Source organism: Molothrus aeneus, unplaced genomic scaffold, assembly GCF_037042795.1.
Source record: "Molothrus aeneus isolate 106 unplaced genomic scaffold, BPBGC_Maene_1.0 scaffold_79, whole genome shotgun sequence".
Lineage (NCBI taxonomy): Eukaryota > Metazoa > Chordata > Aves > Passeriformes > Icteridae > Molothrus > Molothrus aeneus.
The window spans coordinates 228,708-249,883 of NW_027099231.1; the positions used below are offsets into that span (position 1 = coordinate 228,708).

Below are 21,176 nucleotides of genomic sequence, written 5' to 3' on the forward strand. Positions count from 1 at the left end.
GGGTGTCAGCTTGTTCTTGACAGGACAGATCTGATGGAAGTGAAGATCTCTGCTCCCTGAATTCCTCATGTAAACAACTCAAACTCTGCCTGTGGAGGGACTGGGAACCAGACCTTTCTTTCCTTTTTCCTTCACTGTGCACGAAGGAATGTGGGTGCTGACTCCCAGAGATGGGGAGAGAGGGACAGGTTTATATCTGAGCAAAGAAAAGTAAGGTGGGAGGAGGAGACTTTTCCTGTCTGACCGTGGCTGGACCCTGTGAGAGCGCTTGCTATCAAAACATTTCCATCTCCGATGAGTCTGAAATTATTCAGCCCCTGTGAGTGGCACAGGAAAAGGTCACGGGGATTATGCAGAGTAAGAGATTTTCTGGGCCCAGGATCATCAGATGGTTCAGGCTCAGCCCCTGTACAACACATGGGCAGTGACCCCACCCTGTGGCCCTGGAGTCCCTCAGAAATGGGCAATCAGACACTGCCTTTAGAGTGGTGTTTTGGGGATAAAATGTGCATTGTTACCTCATGCTGAACCAATTCAGAAAGTTTTGAAGATCCCTTCGTCTGTCTTGAGACAGTGAAATACTCCAGGGAATATGCAGGAACAACTTGAGGTGTTTAGGCCTTACTGAAAAGGAAGAGCCCTGGGAACCAGGAATGCTGATTGTTAAAAGGAGCACCAGGACTCACTGCAGAATTGATTTGTCCTTCCTGAGATCAGTCTTCAAGTGGTGACCCATCATCCTCAGGAGGACATCCTGCCCAAAGAGAGGGAAAAGGAAAAGGGATTTTTCTGAATGGCTACTCTAAGTTTTAACAAAAGCATGATCATATAAAAGGAGAAATACCAAGAGAGTAGGGAACTTTCTGGGGGGAAAAGAGATTGAGCATTCCAGGCCAGACACTGTCAGAACAGACTTGGCCACCAAGTTCAGCTGCAACTGCAGCAGTTGAATTTGCTGGATAGAACACTTGTACACCGAGGCTCCTTGACTTGGATTATTCTCAGTTGCAGACTGGATGCAGAATAACTCACCTAAAAATGAAAATAGTTCTTGATCTCGGTTTGATTCTGGCCCAGGGCAGGTGCTCACAGCCACTGAACTCACTCACTGATGGGAACTGTAATCAGGGAAACTTCTGGTAATGGCAGTATTGGACCAGAAATAATTTGGTTTTAATTAGTCCCTCATTTATCAGTCTAAAACTCAGTTGTCCTGTCAAGAACTTTATTTTACTTGCTGTAATGTTAGCAGATTGGTAGTTGCATATGTATGGTTGTGGGGTGCCCTCTAGTGAAGAGAAGAGAGAACTTTGCTTAAAAAGAACTGCACTATAAGGGCAATAATTTAGGATGAATTGTAACAGAAAATGAGACTAAAACTGAGCCTAAAACCCATGATAAACCAGTAGTGATAGTCATGGAACACACTGTTTTCACATACAAAAATAAATACACCTAAAGTTAGGCAATTTCTCTCCTGAGAGTTTTTGATAACAGCTTGGTAACAACTTGATTTAGTAATTTTAGATTGACTGGCATAAGGTGAAGGGTGTTAATCTGCTTTACCAGGATCTGAGATCTGTGGGTGGATCCAGTTCAGAATCTCTGTGACTCCTTCAGCTGCAACACGGAGGTGTTCCTCTGCCCTGGGCAGTGCCTAAGTACAGTCAGACCACCAGGAATAGGGATGGATGTCTGTTTGTTTGCTTGACAATAACATCAAAATACAGGCAAATACTTATGAAAAGGCAGGTTTTTTTTTCCAGATGACACTCGGAAAACACTTAAATAACCTACAAGCCAAATATTTTCATTGTTTTCCTTACTTATTGAAAGCAAACACATTTTCTCTAACTTGTAGAACACCACTTGGGAGAGTAAAGTTTAGTTCCTTTCACTTCCTGCATGTGGAACTTGACAATCATTACAAATGAAGTGCTGCTTAACTACATAATAAATCTTTCCCTTCTGTTTGCTCCTAAAGTTTTTATTTAGACTAATTTAAAACAAATGCTCATGGTTTCTTTTGGAGTTTTTTTGATAGTATTTGGTTGGCGTTTTTTTGGTGAAAATGGATGCTTTTAAAGGAAGGCTTCAGCATTAAAGCATTTTTCTTTAGGGTATGCTAAGTGCAAGCAGGTAAACTGATTTCTTCAAGGGCTGCCAGGACAATTCAATGTGTGAGATGCTGTGGCCTGGCTGTTAACACTGCTACACGTTATCATGTTGTTGGACTATTTGAAGAGCAAGTGTGATTACTCATCCTGTTTGCAGCAGGTTTGCAAACCAGTCACAGACAAACAGAAACTCATGTCTCGTGCCAGTAAGAACTGTGCTGCATCTGGGACTCCTCAGCAAAACAGACTTTTCATAATTTCTGTTTACACAAAGCTGCTGCCTTTTAGATTTGGGTTCTTACCAGGCCAAAACTGAGCAGAGCTTATGAGCATTCGCTCCATTTTGGTTTGTTTGTTTTCTTAGTAGATTCCAAAATTATGCTACGTTAGATGATGGCATCTCAGTCAGCAGATGCCAGATACAGCATCAGGAAGGGACAATGTAGGGATCACTCATGCATGGCACTGTTTGACTGGCTCAGGGCAGAATGAGAGTTGCAAACTACAACTGTGCACAGCTGGAGTCAGCACCAGTTCCTTTCACTCCAGTCACAACCGTCACTGCACTTACCACAGCTGAGTGTGTGAGAGAAGGGGTTGTTTCCCACATTTTCCTTGTTCTGTCCTGGTGGTTGTTTGCCAACAGACCCAATTCTGCCATGCTTAGGCCATTCTAATGAAGTGCAGACCTCAGCCTGACTCACCTACCTTTCTTCTGGCTCAGATGTTAAGCAAAAAGTGTTAACAGTTTTGTTCCAATCATTATTCTAAAAGTAAATAACCAGCCTTTCCACAAATTTCAAGGAACTGAATATATTGGTACCATAAGTTCAGTAAAGGTAAAGTCAGAGCCACAAAATTTCCAGAAATAGAGTTTGAGTGGCGGCTGGTACCAAGAAAACACCACTAAACAGTTCTGTTTATCATCATGTTCACAGCAACCCAAGATGAAACAAACTGGGGGATGACTAAATAACTATGCATTGAAGTGGAAACAGTAGTGAAAAAAAGGCCACAAGAAGCCTTATTAATAAATGAAGACAATTTATTACTTCAAGTGTTAATGGTAAAAAAAATTCAGCACAGCTGTTGCATTTAAAAAAGTGAAACTACAATTAAGTACTATGTTCTAGTTCAATAAACAGATGAACCCAATGTTCTTCAAAACAGTTAAGCATTATACAGTACATCTTATGAAGACCCGTAAATTAAAGAACTACTTCTTAAATTTAGAGATTAAAAAAATTCTGCATTCACAACTTTAGCTTCTTTTTTCTCCCACGCCCATCAGGAGTGCCATCCATTTTGCGCTTCTGTGCCTGCAAGGTAAGATTTTATACTAAGTTGTTGTCATACAGAAAGGCTGTGAGCAAGCAATGTGTTTCAAAACAAAGCAGATGGAGAAGATCAACACCCTGGCAGCTTTAAAATATGATCAATTGCAAATGTGGCATTTAGCAAATATGCACATCTTTTCTGTTGTTTTTCATGCTCCAAATCTGGAAGAAAGTGTATAAAAAACAAGTAAGGATGGTATAAAGCTTCCTATTATGAAAAGGTATTTCTAAATACCCATTTAAATATTCTGTGAACACGTCTAAGAAACTTAATATTCCATCACTATTAACCTTACTGATTTCTGCACATCTGTCAACTAAGTTGTGCTTCTAAGTTTTTGCTTCAACAGCTCTAGGCAACAACCTGAACAAATGGAGGTAGGAAAATACATAAAGGTGATATTTTATTTACAAAATAGGCCTATTTGCATATTAGGAATACTTTGAATTTAGTCAGCAAAGAGCGCTGTCAAGCATTTGTGCTATTTTCCCAAATCTAGCTCTACAGGCCCATTTGTAAATAGATCTGTGGATGATTTAGCAGATTCTATAAATCAAAATGCCAAATACATCCCTGATGTACTTACCAGGGTAAATCTATACAGTGTACCAACCCAGTGATCCAAAACCTAACAAGTTTATCTGCTCCAAAGCATGTGAGCTACACTTAAGAACCTTTTTTCTTCTATTTGACATCCTCAACTGGACTAGATGAACACTGATATGAACTTTAGGCAGCTTTTAACATTGCTCTCTAAGTTGCTGGTTTCAAATAACTTTAGATATCACTTGTCCTAGACACTTGGAAAAACGCTGTTTTCAAGTGAGCTTTTTCACAGAAATGCCTTTTTAAATCTTACTGAAGATGGTTTTGGTCCACGTTTCTTCTTTTCTGCCTTTTCCTTTTCTTCCAGTTCCATGTTTTCTCTTTCAATGAGTGTGATTAAAGTATTACACCTCCTTTGTAGCTCCTGCATTACACAACATATTCAATCAGTACCTTAGGCAGCCACTTAATGTAAAAATCCTCTTAGAATATTAAAAATGCTGGTGAGTAGGTAAGTAGTTTGCTGGATCTTGTCAGAATAACAAAGAAACAATTAAATGTTTCATGCTACTTACTTCCTGGCTGGCTTCACAGGGATGGATTTGATTGCAGATGTTTGCTTTGTAAAAGACATTTATATTTAACTCAAATTGGAAAAGCATACCTTAGAATTTTGAACTTCTCCCATTTGCCACGGCTACATTTGACACCCGTACAGTTGTCAGAAAGTTATTAAGAGGTAAAACCTTGTTCCCATGCACCTACCTCAGTATTTCAGCAGCAATTTAATTAACTTAATTTAATATTGTGATAGGCATTCATGAACAAAAAGGAGCTATATATATATATATATATGTAGATATATATATATATATATACACCATTGCAGTTCTGGACTTGAGAAACCAGTCAAATCTGAATTGCGGCGAGTTTCGGATACATTGTCTTAATTCATCATAGACATTTTCAAATCCTAGTTTGTGAAGCATACAGATTAGGAAGCGATCCTCCTCTTCGGTGTAATTCTTCCCTTTATTAGTACCATAGGATATTCTTAGTTGGTGGAAAGGGGCTTTATATCTCCCAATCTGAACAAAACAAGTAAGACCACATAAAGCTAAGAAATAGGTCAGAATTAGCATGGAAGTCTTTTGTATAAAAGCATTAAATCACATGAAGACAGAAAACTATAACTTTAAGCATCTCCCATGCTAAGTCTTCACAAGAAAATGACTTTAGGTTCAGAACAGTGCATTTATCAAAGCTATCTAAACAGGCAAATTCTGGTTTCGACAATAGACAGCTTTGTCATCTTCTGACTAATGGCAGGCTTTCACTACACTTAAAAACAGGCAAGACTGGTCAGGATTCAAGTGGCAACGATCCTTTTGGACAAAAATCTTCAGGAACCGGTAAAGTCAGAGTAAGAGTAAAAAGGTACATGACAGCTGGCACGTGGTTTGGCTGCCTTCTGGTTTATTGACTCTGACACTTCTTCCCTAGAAGACAACTAACTCAGCAAACCTGAAGTGGGGAGAAAATTGCGACAAAGTGTCTTAATTAACTATAAATCTCTTCACTACCAACTACTTGGTGAAACACAAAGAACAAAAGCTTCCTCTGTTGGATTAGTCTTTTTTAAGTGCTCTCTAATCTCATGTTTCTAACTCCCTCTGTCTTCTGCCATCTCTACCTGTTTCTACTTTACTCCAATTCTCTCCACCTGTTTTCCTATGTTTCTCTCTCCCCCACTGCTCTACCCACCTACCTCTCTCCCTTCTCTTCCTCCATTTCTCTCTCTCCATCCCTCTCCATTTTTCTCTCCATCCCTCTATCTCCCCCATTTCTCCCTCTCTCCATCCCCCTCTCTCCATTTCTCTCTCTCTCTCTTAATTTCAGTTCCATGTGTCCAGAAGGAACTGTGCTCCTCCCAAAGCCTGTACTATGTGGAGTTACACAGCACTCTGAACTGTGTGCTGTAATACAGAAGACTGTTACAAACACCAGGGTAGACCATAGCTAAGGGTGTCATCACAGCACTTCCGTGGGATGGAAAAGCCATAGGAAGAAATTGCTGAGTGTTAAGCAAAGAGGCCACTGTCATGCCCAAGATGTCTTCATACATCAGCAGCACTGGCCAGACAGGGGTCATGCATCTCCCCTCACTGGCACCAGGAAAAAAAAAAAGAAACAACTGAGCAAACCCACCTTTGTATCGAGAGCCTTTTTTATGCTGATTCGTCTCTGAATTCTAGCTTCTCCTCTTTCAATCTGAGCCATGATCTTCTCTATGTCTTGGAGTTCATTGCATCTTTCCCAGAACACAGCTAAGAAAAGAACAACTTCTTAGTATCTTATCATGCATTGTAAAAGTCAGAGGTTTAACCTTAAAAAAAGGATGTTAGCTGTTCCTTCCTTTTACCAGCGCTTACTGCTGTGTGACAACAGACACGCCTTGAGCTGGTAAGAAACCTTCCCTTCCAGCTACCATGTGCTGCAGTAGTAAAAATGCTGTTTTGAAGAGGGTAGATATAGGAATCTTCAGTTTAAGTGAGGTACAATACAGGCCAGTAAGACTTTTGTGTTTCAGTCTCCTCAAAGAAAACAAAGCTTCTTCAAATGAAAACGGATGTAACAGAATACAGTTTTATCAAGAGAAGCAAGAGGGCAACTGAGTGCCCAAAGACAAGCAAGTGCCTGAAAGACCATTAGGTGTTTAAATAAGGGGTTTTTGTACAAGATTTTTTCACATTTTCAACTTGCTCTATACCTCTAGAAATGTAGTGCCAGGACTTTGCAGCTGCACTACAGTGGAAAAAAAATCTCTTCTAATGCGAGGTTAAGACTCAGGTTACCAGTGGTGGCTGTAGGTTCAATCGTGATGTATCTACTGTGTTCTGCTCTCGAGGAGCAGGTAAAGGTTAACTTCTCATTAATGAATACAAGGAAAAGGGAAATCTCTTCAGCTAAGCAGTGTTTCTCAGCATTTCCCTTTGCAAAAATTAACAAGAACTGAAGACAGTGCTACCCAGTTAGATTCAGGATATAGTGAAATGGCTCAGCAGGAGTTTATGTGTGCATTTTAGTACAGCCTTAGTTGTGCAGGGGGTAATGATGGTAAAAAACAGAGCAGCAGATCCAAAATACATCAATATAATTCTACCCCAAAAATCTTAAAACAGCAGTGTAAGAAATTGTCAGCTGTAGGATGTTACCATGTTCTCAGGCAGTTCAAATGAGCCAAGCAGAGTTAGATACTCTCAGAGCTGAGTACAGAATTAAGTTACCTGAATACTCAATGACTTCCTCTGGGGTTTTTCCTTCGACTTCTCGTGCTATATTTTCAATGTCATCACAGCCCCATTTCTCATTGGCTTTGATGAACTGGTTGAAATCTCTCTTATTCCAGTTAGTGAAGCCCTATACAGCAATCAAGAGGAAACATTGCACAGAGGTTCAGGATTTGTCCATCTCCGAATTTGATTCAACTGGTTTCTTGAAATTGCCTGTAACACTTCCATCATTCCACAGTGTTAAACCTTTTCTTTCTCTGCAGTTTAATTTAGTAGAACTCTTTTTATGCTGCAGTCACTGTAGTCTCCCTATTTAAATACTGCAAAATGACTAGCACTACTTCTTTATTTACCTAGTAATTTCTGGTAAGTTTTCAGCTGAAAAATTAATCCCTCCTCCTAATAGTCTCTCTGTGGGATTACTTTCTAAGAAAAAAAAATTGCTCAAGTGAAAGTAGTGTAATGGCTTTTGTTTTGTCAAAAAGGCCCCCCAAGTGCCTCACAGACACCCTCAGCCATTGCATCATTGCAGTGACCACTGCATGGTCACTCTCCCTCAGAAGGACTAAAGCCATCTCGTGATGCTGATTTTCAGCAGAGACACAAGTAGCACTGCTGAAGTCATGAGCCAAAGTAGGTTCATTTCATATTACCAGTAGCTTTTACAAGTAGTGGGAAGTAGCAAGTTCTGCCAGCCATGTTGTGATTTAGCCACAGCTTACTGGACTGTATTGATTCCTGACCTCTGTGATTCTGGTGTCTCCACAGTGAGCTGTTCCAGCTCATTACTACGCAAGCAAGAAATCCTGTCCTGTAATTCCGATCCCCTGCCAAAATACAATGTGTAAATAAAATATCCAAATAAGGCATATCAAGCATTCACCTGGTTTTAAATTATTTAAATATACAGGCTTCCTAATTATATACCTATTCAGCTCACACCCTCTTTCAGTGAGGGGAACTATCCACTACCAGATGTGGTTTAGGAAAATTGACTGTTCAGACTCCAAGATTCACTTCCATATGGGTGTGAAAGTGAGGCAGAATATGTGCATTAAATAATGTGGAATGCAGCACACCCAGCTCTGCAGCCATTCTGCAAGGTCTCATGGAAAGACATCACAGTCTATAGTGAATGCCAGACTAGGATTCAGGAGAATCCTTGGTGCACATTCCTCAAAGATATCCTATGACATAGGCCTATGACAAACCTAATGCTAGAAACTCTTTTCAGTCAGAACCAAACTTTGCAGATGTGGTAACTACGGCACAGTGACCAAGAAATGTTCCCATAATGCTGTGAAACACAAAACAAGCTTTGGCTGATTTCAGTCTCACTGAAGACCCAACAATACCTGGGTTAGAAGTTTCTCTTTTTCTTCCAGTTCTTCATCATTAAGAGGTTCAGCCTCATCAATCTTAAGCTGCTCTTCCTTTTGTGCTTGGGCTGCATTTGGGAGATCAGGATTACGAGGTACCTGAAAGGTTTTGCACTTCGTAAAACTGAATTAATTTTTCACAGATAATTACTAATTGTCACCTTTCTGTTAATATAACCTAATAGCTTCTACAGCTGAACATGATTTTATTTCATTTAAATTACTGTGAAAGGCTGGAAAAGTACATATTCTCCTACTGTTGCATTAAACTGCTCCATTGCAAGAATTTAGGGAATAACACAGAAGGAACTGGACCTTAAAGATCACCTCTTTTCCAAGCCCCTGCTATGGGCAGGGCCACCTTCTGCTTAGACAAGGATGCTCAAAGGCTCATCCAACGTGGCCTTGAACACTTCCAAGCAAGTGGAATGTGGGTCATCCACAGCTTCTCTGGGCAAATTGTGCCAGTGCCTCACCACACTCACAGTGAAGAATTTCCTTCCAATATCCAACCTAAACTTGCCCTCTGTCAGTTTAAAGCTGCTCCCTTGTAAAAAGTCCCTTTTCAGCTTCCCTGCAAGCCCCCTCTAGGTACTGAAAGGCTGCAATCAGGTTGCTCCAGAGCCTTTGCTTCTCCAGACTGAACAATCCCAACTCTCAGCCTTTGCTCTTAAGAGAGGTGCTCCATCCCTCTGGTCAAGGAAATTCTTCAGTTACCTTGCAATTGTTTTCCTGTAGTAGAGAATCTCTTTTTCCAATAGTTCAACAGGCGAGGAGGAAAGAACTGGAAGTCCTGTACATTTGGCTGTTTTGGAGGCCGTGGAGCCTGAAACACAAAGTTTGCATTTGCTCCCTTTCACATACAGAATCTGCTTGCTTGTAAGAAGTAATTTAAGTTTATGAGCAAACAAAAAGCATTATTGTTACAAAAATGCACTGTCTTAACTTGGGGGGAAAAAAGTCACACCATGCAAGACACACCAACCACCACAAAGAATTCTAAAAGTAAAAGAGCAGTGAGAGAAGGGGAAGAGAGGTCTTTTGGGAGGAGGTGGCTGGTGAAAAAGTCACACGTGTTTAAAGCATTAATCTTGCACAGGAAAATTTACAGCTGCTTAAATAAGAACTAGAAAAAACTTGATCTTAGCCTCCCTAACGTCTTACAAGTTTCATACTGTTCTTATTTTTTCTCACAGAAGTTTGTCTCAAGTCTTTTGGAAATTTTTTCTAAATTTAGATAGTCCCTCCACTTTATAAAAGTGAACAGAGCAGTTTTTATGACTCAAGACCTATTTGTTGCTTAGAGCTTTAGCCATTTACCATACATATTGAAAAAATTTACTTCTTTTGATTAGTCAACTCACCTTGGGTGCTTTTGGTTCACTGACTCGAAGAGCCTCTCTGAAGTAAGCATCCACAGCATAATTGGCTTTTCTTTCTCTTTTAGGTGGTTCAATCCACTCTGTAAATGCCAACTATAAAAACAAAACCCATCACCCCCAAAACCAAAAATTAAGTCTTGCAAGATCATGAGACCAGCTACAAGTTTTATGTAAAATTAGATCTACATCTACTTCATTATAAGTGTTATAAGTGTTATTTAAACTATTTTCATAGATGACACTGTATTTTACCCAATACCTCTTAAATAAGTATGACTAAAACATGCAATTCAGTGCATTCCTCCAAAAGAAACTTAAAACATTACCTTCTGTTTTTCTCTGTAGTCTTCCCCTTCAAAATTATACACGCTAGATTCAGTATCCATAGTAAAATTCCTAAGGGAGCTTTCACCCATCTTTGAAAGTTTTTCGTTCATTTCCGCAGTCTTGGACAGGGGATACAGAAAAGAATAGCAGCCATTTGGATGGTACTTCATTATTTAACATCTCATTCCCAGATAGAACGGGAGCCATTTTGGAAGGCACGTCATTATTAAACACCTCATTCCAGAAAGGAGCCACTCTGAAAGGTACTTCATTTTAAAACATCCCATTGCCAGAAAGAAGAGGAGCCATTCTAGAAGGTACTTGACTATAAAACATCTTATTGACAACATAGAAAAAACAGACACGATTGAGTAACACAAAAACCCTCTACAGCAAAAACCCCTTTTCTCTCCAGCTTGGAACCAAGTTATCATCCAGAGACTCACTATCTTGCCATCACATTTAAATCTACAGGTGAGCTTCCCCTTTTCAAACCTTCTCACCTTCTTTGCCCCTCTTTCCAAAATGTGATCAATATCTTCATCTGTAATCTCACTATCCTTTGAAGCAAACACGTGTGTTGCTCCATGTCTGATCATTTACAGCATTTCATCCTTTCCAAGTTTATTCAGGTTTTGATCCACCAATCTTCCTAAAGATAAAAATGCTTGAGGATAGCAACTCACTAAAGAGTTTATGTTATGGAAGGAGCAATACAGGATTTTCTCCCACTTATATTTCCACATACAAACTACATATTACTGATTCCAAGCAAGTCAACTAAGGTTACCTTACTTTTCTCTGTCTATTAGAAAAAGGAAAGGCATTCATTTAAATTTAAAGTGAAAGAAGAAACTGAGTGCTTTAAAAAGTCAAATCTGACTATATCCCACTAGGCAGGTAAGCAAAAAGTTAGTGAGGAAATGCCTACTCCTACAGTAAAACAAATTTCCAAGTGGATGAGGCCTTTGCACATGAACTCCCTTCAGAGCTCAGATGAGGCAAAAGCAACACTCCCACTGGTTCTTACTGGCTGATTGCACCATGATTTACAATGGGAGAAGAAGGGAATTTCATCCTAGATCCGAAGTGCCTTCCTATACTTGCCTTGCTGGATGACTATGGAATCCAGGCGCAGTTTCATTTCTGCACGCTCCACTATCCTTTCCTCCACGGTATTGTCTGTAATAAACCTGAACACACGGACAGTCTTGGTCTGCCCAATTCTGTGCGCTCGATCCTGCCCAAAACAGTAACAAAAAATTCAGCACTTGCCTTCCAGCATGACTACATAATGAGGTTTAAGATTTTCATTATTTACAGCACACAAATTTACAAAACACAACAGCACAGGTTACTTAAATGTTTACAGCCATCCATGGCTACCCAAGATATTACATTTTTATCTACATTGCAGGTTTGGGGTTTTTTTTTCAATAACACTGACAGTGAGTGTGTCTCTATGTGTCATAGCTAAAAACCAGCAGGATTTGGGGTTTTTCATTAAATCGCACAGAGGAGAAGATTTGGATGCTTCTGACCTTAAGCAACCTTCTGTAGAATCAAAGCATGAAGAAATCATCTCTCTGCTGACCAAAAGCTGCCTTTCTCAAAATCCTTCAGTAGTGCCATGAATAGTTCAAGAAAAATACAATACCCTGCCTCTCCTGACTAGTGAAACATGAACCACTGTGAGAATCAGTATTCTCAACACACACCTGTAGTGGTAGCTGGTACTGCCTCATTTGAGCTATTAGACACCAGTTCCATCATTCTTTTGAAGTGATTTTTGCTAGAGTCCTTGAGACCCACAGGTTAACTGAAATAATTTAAGACATTTCCAAGACTTGTCTCTGAAAGGCCTCATTTGTCAAAAAAAAAAAACCAACAAAAAAAACCCAACCAAAAATCCAAAAATCCACTGGCAGTTTTTAGACAGCTTTGCTTTCTTAGGTGGTCACTAATGTCCTTGACATGTATCCAGGATGGAGATGCATCCACATGTACTTAAAAAAACCCCTAAGGATAGTCGCTAAAATGAGATCCTTTCATTACCATCACCATAAAAGCAGTTTTTGAAAACTTTAATTCAACTTTTCTTTATCTCATTTTCAAGATCGCAGGAAAAACAGTGAAAACACATTCACCTCCACTCCCCACAACAGCTTTATAGTTTTGGGATTAACAACCTAGATTTAATTCATTTCTGCTTACTCAAGTAGGCTATTTGCATTAAACAATACTATGAGGTGTAGCACACACCCAGCATTTCCCACTACATAAAACACTGTATAACCCAAATGTGACTGAGGACTACTGGTTCCACACAGTGGAAGCTGCACTTGAACTGAAAATTAGTCTTACAAATCCTGCTCCTGTGCTAAAATGGGAAAATACCAATTTATTTTGGAAGTACACATTTCTAGCAAAGTACTGTGAGAAAAAGAAAAACAAAACCCCATAATTTCCATCTGGAATCTTACCATAGCCTGGAGATCTACTTGTGGATTCCAGTCTGAATCATAGAGAATTACAACATCAGCAGTAGCCAGATTGATTCCAAGACCTCCTGCTCGTGTACTCAACATGAACACAAATTTTGAGCTGTCAGGATCGTTGAATGCATTAATGGAAGCCTAAATAAATGAAAAGAATGTATCAGTTAAACAAAATGTTTTACAAGTAGTATTTTTACATAAATACAATCCCTGAAGTTGTAAATACCTGTCGCTCATTGTGAGGAGTTTGTCCATCCAGTCTGCAATATTCGTAATTTCTCCACATACAGTAATCTTCCAAAATATCTAGAACTCTTGTCATCTGACTGAAGATTAGAACCCTTGAGCCTGTTTGGGTAAAAAGGTTTCTTATGCTTTCACCAAAATACAAGATTAAACAAACTCTCCAAGTCTGCACTACCAGAAAAGGAAGGAGGGCAATTCCATGTACTAAGAAGAAAAGTCGTTTGAATTTCAGACCCAAACTACAATGCAGGGCTGCAGCTGCTGCTGCCACAGCACATCCATGCCATAGGACACCTTTGTCTTACCCTGATATGTCACTGTCTAATTAATGGCTGGCTTCTCCTTTTCATTTTGTGTTGTACTCCTCAAGAAAAAGTTCCCAGACATGGCAGAGTAAGATGGTAACACAAACATAAAAACATCATCAAGTATAAATAATAAAATTTTGAAGTATTTGATTGTTTTGGATTTAAGATCTCTAGAAATAAAGTGAATTCTTCTTAAGTACTTGTCAGTTTACTTACCTGCCAAGAACAACTTAAATTTAAAAAAAAAGGTTCAGTACTTTATGCATATACACTCAACCATTTCCAGTCTACTGGAGAAATTTAAGTAAAACACAGGATATAACAAAGTTTCTACTTCCTTTTGTCCTTTGGACTCAAGGGTTAATACTGAACTCTCTTGTTTAAGATGCTAATTTGATTTGAGACCAGTCCAGTATTAATTACAACACCTCATCAATAAACCTGATATCAGGAAGAAACCAAGATCAAAAAAGCACAGTAACCACTGAATTGCTTGGGTTTTAGTCTTGAGTTATACAGTCACAGCTGCCTGGATGATACCTAGATAGAAAGTACAGTTTACTTCTATACTACAGAAGGTTGAGGTTTGGACGTGGTTTTGTTTTTCTGCAAAGTGTCCCCACTCACAAACCTGCATCCAACTTCTTCAGCAAAGTTACTACTGTAAGCATACTCAAAAAATAGTGAGCTAAAAATTTATTCCAGTGTCAAAAACTCTGTTGCAAGTGACCTTTACAGTAACCCATTTCAAAGCTCAAATAACTTTAAAACAACTCATGAGTTCCCCCATGTCTGAGTGTTTATAGAATACACAGAAAAACCTCAGGTACCGTTCAAAATCACATCCAGCAAGAAAGACCAACGTTTCACACAGGATTTGACTTGAACTATGTATGAGGACTCTGAATCTGAAATGGTCCTTCATGGCAAATCAAAGGTGTAGCTAAAATACTACATAATTATATTTCAGATAGCTAAGAAAACTATGAAAGAAAATCTAAAGCCCCAATCAAATGATGTTTTTATGGTGTGAACTTAGCTGGGATGAAAAAATGGGAAAAAAAAAGAAATCAAAACACTTCAGCACAAAAAGCCATAATGGACTATTGATCCAAGCTGGTATCATACTAGAAACCAACAGTAATCCTGGCTAAAGTCTGCTGGGTTTTGCTCAGAATACACAAAAACGTTACTGAACCAAAAAACTCTCAAAACCCCAGAAAGGAGATGCATACCTTGTTCTTTCAACTTAGGTAGCAATTTGTCTAGAACTACCATTTTGCCACTGTTAGTGACCAAATGCATGTCTGTTGTGTAAGGTGGGCCAGGCTCTGCTCCATCAAAGAGGTACGGGTGATTGCAGCATTTCCGCAGCTGCATCAGGATGTTCAGCAGTCTCATCTTGTCCAGCTTCCCAGCTGAGTTCAGGATATCTATATCCTTCATCAGGATTCGGGTATACCTACAGCAGGGAAAGAACAAAACCCTTCTGTTCACTCTCAAATGAAGTCTAAAAAGAAGCTGGGGGATGATTTACAAGCTGCATCTTTCGCTGGTGCAGGGGGAGGAGGAGGAAAGGTTTGAATACATGTAAGCCAGGAAAAGCCTGTGGGAGACAGAACCTGCCCTCAGCATCATGGCAGCCATGGGACATGGTTTGGGTGTCATTCTTCTGCCTCTGGGCAAGTCAGAAATGTAGCACAGACTCACAGAATTGATTGGGTTGGAAGAGAACTCTGAGATCATCAGTTCCAACCTTAGGCTAAACACCACCATCCACTGGGTGCCACGTCCAGCTGTTTCCTAAATACCTCCAGAGATGGTGAATCCACCACCTGTCTGAGCAGCCTATTCCAATGCTTGACAACCCTTTCCATTAAGAGATTCCTCCTGATGTTTGACCTGAACCTCCCTTAGTGTAGTTTGAGGCCATTTCTTCTTGTTCTGTTGCCTGGGAGAAGAGGCTGATGACCCCCTCGGCTGCACCCTCCCATCCAGGAGTTGTGCAGAGCAAAAAGGTTCCTCCTGAACCTCCTCTCCTTTGAGCAAGAAGTTAAGCAAGCTTTCCTAAGTCTTTAGGCTACAAATACTGTCTAAAGCTCACCCTACCCTTCATTTAATCAGGTAAATCTCCCTGACATGCATGGTTCTGTCATAGCAGTGTCAGAAAGAAACAGGTATAAACTGGGAGTATACCAGAGAGAATAAATTGAGTTCTACACAACCTCCAAGTCACAGACAGCACATTCCTTCTGAGCCTGAACCACAGCCCAGTCAAGCACATGCATTAATTACCATTCTCGCTGCATTTTGCTGAGGCCCACATAAATTTTAACTTCCTTCTTTGGAGGCAAGCTTTTCTCCACATCAGCCTTGATACGACGGAGAAGGAATGGTCGTAGCACCTGAAAGAGGTTCATCATTAAATGCATTTTGGAAACTGAAACACTGATCAGGTCAATAGATGAATCAAAGAGCAGATATTCTCTATCACAGATACATGATCTAGTGTTAGACAATCTGAAAAAAAAAAGCGCAACCTATATGGAGAAATTATTTGCTATACATAGGATATACATGTGCTTTATTTGAAAGACTCAAAGATTAGGTCAAAATGATCTTTGACATGGTTCTGTGTCCTTGGACTTAATTTTGCTTGACTGAAAAGTTGTGGAATAATCTCTCTCATCCTAATAGTCTATCATAGGAAGCATGAGAAGAACTGTTTGGGATTTAACTTAGGTAAATGTAACCCTTGTATTAAAGGCAAAAGGACTCACCATATGAAGGCGCTCCACCAGTTTTTGATCCCCTAGACAGTTGTTGGTATCAAACCACGAATCAAAAGCCTGTATCAACAAAATCATTGGTTTATAAGAGGCTTCCTTTCAAGGTACAATAGCATCACAATGGTGAACAAATACAACTCTCATATGGTCAGGAAGTAAAAGAACAAATTACCTTATTTGGCCTATTTTATGAAAAGCTTTATAACAAACATTTCCAACTCAATCTATCACTTATCAGTAACTGACACCACTAACTATACATATCCAGGTCTACTTTCAAATTGGGAAAACCAGCAAAATTAATTTGATTCAGAAACAAAAGACTTACTTCAGCTGAGTTAAAGACATCTGGCAAAAGGAAGTTGAGAAGTGCCCAGAGTTCATGTAAATTGTTCTGAAGTGGAGTTCCAGTTAATAGCAGTCGGTTGGTAGTCTTGAATTCCCTTACAATTTCTGATAACTGAAGGACAGTGAGACATGACCAAATATCACACACATATATATAAACATTACTAGTCCCTACACCACCACCTAAATAACCCACACAGATCTCTTGCTTAGTGTAAAATAAATTACCTTTGATTTTTCATTTTTAATCCTGTGGGCCTCATCTATAACAAGGTATCTCCAGTTGAACTTTTTGAATACTGACTTCTCTTTGATAAGCATTTCATATGATGTTACACAGACATCCCATTCTCCAGGCAGCAACACATCTCTCACAAAGGCAGCCTAGGTAACAAGGTGACAGCTGGTTACTGAGGCTTTGTCAAATTTAAAGGGAGTTAAGTTCCACTTTTTCCACAGGGAGAAGTCTAAGTACATGATATGATGTCCTCTGCCCTATGCAGGTCCATGATGCTCAATAAATAAGGGGAATTTCCTCAGTCAGAGACATAAAATCAGAGTGTTGCACCTATGCAAGGAGCAAATGATGTTTTGAAAAATGGGGCTCTTATACTGTATTATGTATAACACTTCTCCCCATCGCCGTTCATCCATCCAGATAAAATGGAACCTCTTTCCTCTTCAAATGTCAAATATGTAATAGATATTTGGAAATGGAAAGGATACCTTAGGGTACATGCTAATGTACTTCCTTCAATTAGGTTTTATGATTATGACCTTTATTCCAACAATAATTTAATATTTTAATTAAATTTGCAACCATTTTCATTGCTGCAAGATGTCCTTCATCTCCCTCTACTGTAATTTAATGGAGTGGTTTTCAATCACAATCAGCAATATCTAACAAGAAATTTTAATACCTCTTTTCAGGGATCTAAAATGGATCTTTCATGTTTTAAAACAAACTTCATACCAGTGCTATGGCAAGGAATAATTCCCACCTCTACTGTAAGCAAATAATACACATTTTCCATTTTGGCAACCAGATGTGGAATATTAAATGTTAGTTACAAAAAGAAAATGAAAAGACTTAAACTCCTTTAAGTAAGAATGAGGAAAGTTGAAAAAATTAAAAATTAAACTAATAATCGCACCTTGGTAAAGAATATCCATTGGTAATTACAATGTCTCTTGACTTATGACATGTTTCTGACTAAACATCAAAATCTGGATGCAGGTTACTGGGTTCAGGCTTCATATATCTTTAATATCTCTGATTTTCAAGAATCCACTTGCTCAGAAAATATCCATTACATTTGAAATAATAATCATATTTGAACACCTTTTGACAATATTGTGATCTGCCCAGCCACAGACATTCAAAGGAGTGACTTACACAAAGCAAAAGATTTCTGGAAATAGGTTACAGCAGAATATTACTTGTGCACTTACCAAAAATGCCAAAAATGTTGAAAATAGCATTTATTCTTTTGAAAACATCAGTCTAGCATTTATTCTTTGCAGCAATTTCTGCCCAAATCCAGTCTTCTTGTTTCTGTACAGATGATTTCTTTTCAACCAGGGTTATGTTGCCTACAATAACAGCAACAAGGATGTTCAGGAAAGGGGAAAAAACACCAGAAAAAATGTACAGAATATTTAATTTGCAAGAAGAAAATAAACTACTGCTTTGCATTCTTTATGTAACAGCAGCAACTCTGCACACATTTGCACAGAAGGGGGAAGCACAGCAGCAGAAACAGGAAAACAGTTAATATTAACACATCACCTTAGAAAAATAAAAAAATAGACAGTATTTTCCTCTTTCTTGCACATAGATTTAAAATTTCCTGGAAGGACATCCTAGACTTGCACCTCTTCTTTGGGTATTTTAACACAAATCAGGGAAATCTGAACTAGTTTCTAACTAGAAAAATGTATCACCTTGGAAACAAAAGGTAGCTGAAAGGGGAAAGCAGAACACCTAGATCTGAGGAAATTTTGACAGTGTCTGCTAACATGGATTACATGGATTTTAAATTCCAGTCACAATGCCAGACCTGAAGCCAAACCTGACAGCAGCTGCTTTCAGTTCCTGTCTCTATATCGGGCACAAGAAGAGATCTATCTAGTCTGGGGCTGTAGATGTGTGGAGGCTTGATGGTGGTCAAAACCACCTGAAAGTAGCTCAAGTACAGAACTGTAGCATTTTGCAGAAGTAGGATGAAAGAGGAAGGTTTTCTGAAGCAGGGCAGGGAACAGAAATGCCAAATGGAAATGAGAAGTTTCCACGGGAGGGAAGGTGTAAAGCAGGAAAGCAATGGTACATGTGGTGACAGGAGAAAATCTGGGCTGCAGTGAAAAGGAACAGAACAGAGTCAGAATCTCTATTCGGAAAAAGTCTGAGGAGAAGCCAAGAAATATAACCTGGATTTTGAGAAAGCAGAATGAGCCCTGTAATGCTGTGAGCCCTATATAATGTCAGGTAATTTTTTCCCCTGCATTCTTCTAAACCTTCTGTAGAAGGAAGGAACCTTCTACCATGGATCTCTCATGTCTTTCTTTCTTGGAAGGTGGTGAGTAAATTTTATCAGTTGCATCAATGCAGCCTGAGTTTGCACAACAGTGATGTGGGATGTGAACCTCTGGTGGGATTTGATAAAAATTGCCCTGGCTGGGTAATGAGAAAGAGGGCTGGAAATGACTGAGTTTAGTTTTATCCTGACCAAAAGCACTCAGGAATTTACTGAAGCAGTCATTACTTGTGGAACGTTCTCTATTCACTGTGTGGTCACTGCTTTCAGTGCAATTATTATTTCCAGCCATTACCTGGGAATGAATGAAGAGGATTAATTGCTGTTGTCCTTTAAAAGTTTCAACTGTGCTCAAAATTCTTTCGTGACTCTTGGCAGACAGGGAATGTTTGGCTTTTCAATGGGTTTGAGATGCATCCATATCTGTTAGCAAATGATCATCACCCCTACTGCTTCTTGATTTTAAAATGCATACAGCTCTCAGCCTGAGACTCCTTTGGTTAAGAACAGGAGTGATTTACCAAGTGTCTACGGCTTGGACTGCTCATCTTGCCCAATGACATGAGATACATGTGCTGCTTTTGACAGAACAGCGTGACATTTTTCTGAACAAACTCAACCACTGCTTTGCCTGGCCATGTGCATATTTGGATTATTTTTGTGCCAACAATGGAAAATATTTTTGCCTTAATGACAGATTTTATTTTTTATTTCTGCTGCCTCTAGTTATGAAATTCTCCAGAGAACCATTTACATGAGGCAAAACTGATTCTCAGAAAATATATCAGAAATACCAAAGTAAGGAGAATGCATAATCTAGTGTATGAAAAAGATAAAATACCTTATCTACTTTGTGTCATATTCTGGCAATCAAATTATTGCACTTGCAGCATCCATCTCTGTCAGTAGGATGGGTCACTGGCTTCTGCATTAAAAGCTCAGTTTAGCAAAATCATCACTATTTCTCAAAAAAAAAAGTTATGATCTCATTGAAGTCATGTAGGACAAATGAAATCACTGTTTTTTCAGGGAATTATTTGTCTCTTCCTCTTGGTGTGATGTTGCCCCTTTTGAAGAAATGTATCTTAAATACAGTTTATTTTCTTTCTCTTTAAACTTGCTGTTATGGCATATGCTTGCATCCCAGACACTCTTCATTAAACATTCCTGTGCTGATGCACAAGCATCATTACTCCCAGAAGAGTGGAGAAGTTTTAACTACCTCAAACATCACAGCAATTAAGGAGATCCAGAAAAGCTTTTCATTTTGAACATCAAGTCTCATTATTCATATGCAATCAGCAAACCAGGTCATTGTTGCATTTATCCAACCAAGTTCTTGTCAAAGGGTGGGAAGGAAACTTGGAAAGGCTGAACTTGGGGCTCAGGAATCTGCTCCCAGCCTGCCTTCTGCTCCAAGTCAAGCTTGAACACCAGACAGTCACTGGTTACCCTTCAAAAGGAAGGTCAAGCTAATTAGTTGAGAGGATCTATAGAAGCATTTTATAACAACCAAATTAATACGAAATGAGTTCACAATGATTCATATTATTACTGAACAATTAAAAATGACAGGGCCATTATTTTAAGTCTTGGTCCAGTTTACAGCTACCTATCCCACACCAGGAGATGTTCTGCTGAGCTAAAAATACATTTCATCATTGGGAGCAAGGAATCTTGGGAGGAGTGGTATTTAAACCATCAGATATTTATGTGCAGCAAAAAGTGAAGCTCAATAAGTTTTCTGCCCTTTGTAGTTTTCTGCCCTTTCTAACAGATAAACTTGAAAATCCTAACCCCAGTCTCTTCTGTATAAGTCTCTTACAACTGAAATTTATTTATTGATTTTTGTTGTTTCTCACCAAACTGGGAATAGTAAAAATTTCATGGTTTGCATTTAAAGTCTGAATACATTGGACTTCAGCTCCTAGCCACTGAATCTGGTTTGATAACCAGAGATAATTAGTAGCTTACATATTTAAAACAGATTTAGTGAAATCAGCAATGTAAAAAACATTCAATAGAAATTTATCTATTTTTCAGACAATTTTTTTGTTTTCTTGGGTCTGCT

General features: G+C 39.0%; 1 pseudogene; it reads right to left on the reverse strand.

Moving 5' to 3' along the window:
* Positions 1-3,141: 3,141 nt before the first annotated feature.
* LOC136571155 (SWI/SNF-related matrix-associated actin-dependent regulator of chromatin subfamily A member 5-like) lies at positions 3,142-18,068 on the reverse strand (annotated as a pseudogene).
* Positions 18,069-21,176: the final 3,108 nt, after the last annotated feature.